The sequence below is a fragment of the Otolemur garnettii genome, unplaced genomic scaffold (genome assembly GCF_000181295.1).
Source record: "Otolemur garnettii isolate 467f Iridium unplaced genomic scaffold, OtoGar3 scaffold00148, whole genome shotgun sequence".
In the NCBI taxonomy this organism is placed as follows: domain Eukaryota; kingdom Metazoa; phylum Chordata; class Mammalia; order Primates; family Galagidae; genus Otolemur; species Otolemur garnettii.
The window spans coordinates 1,328,644-1,329,559 of NW_003852543.1; the positions used below are offsets into that span (position 1 = coordinate 1,328,644).

At 32.9% G+C, this 916-nt stretch overlaps 1 protein-coding gene across 1 annotated transcript in view; it reads right to left on the bottom strand.

Annotated features, from left to right (window-relative positions):
• TMEM87B (transmembrane protein 87B) overlaps positions 1–916 on the bottom strand; it is a 67,601-nt gene that overhangs the window by 54,806 nt on the left and 11,879 nt on the right. The gene's annotated exons all lie outside the window — the stretch shown is intronic.

A 916-nucleotide genomic window follows, 5' to 3' on the forward strand; every position in this document is an offset into this window, starting at 1 on the left:
ATAGTAATATAGTATATAAAAAAGTAAAAATCCACCCCACCCATGAATGGATTAATAAACTGTGGTATGTGTATACCATGATACACTATTCAGCATGAAAAAGATGGAGACTTTACATCTTTTGTATTAACCTAGATAAGAATTAGAGAACATTCTCTTTAGTTAAAGTATCACAAGAATGGAAAAGCAAATATCCAATGTATTTGTTACTAATATGAAGCCAGCAGACAAACTAATACATGCCCACATAAGAGAAAAACTCAATTTAATTCAAGTTGGGGGGGAGGAGGGGAAGGAGGGAGAGAGAGGAAAGGAAGAAGAGGGTAGAGGGAAGGAGGGAGGGGGATTGATGTGCTCTCACCTAATGTGTATAATGTAGGGGTACACAGCACACCTCCTGGGTGAGGGGCACCTTACCTAACAAACACAAACATCACAATCTAATCTTTTGTAATTAAGTCTTTTTGTAATTAAATCTAATTTAATCCTCATATTAATCTGAAATAAAACAAAAAAAAGTAAAAATCAATGAGTCCAATCCAATCATTGATAGACAATAAATAAGATGGATAGAGGAAAAGGGAGAGGTCGTTCTTCTAGAAGAATGCTAATAAATGTAAAAGAGAATATGGAATTAGGAAATCACTATTTAGCAATCATCACAGTTATTAAATTGATTCATCAGGCAAGAATCTTGAAAGAATGCTAAAACACATGGAGGGTAAGCACTCCAAACTGTATAAGAAATCACAACATTGTACCCCACAAACGCATAAATGTATTCATGATCTATGTGTATATGACTTAATAAAAGGAAAAAAATAAAAATAAAATAAAACACATGGAGGAAAGTCTGATAAAAAGATATTTACATAATTTCAAAAGCATTTCCTTACAAAAGTTAATAGCAACGAGA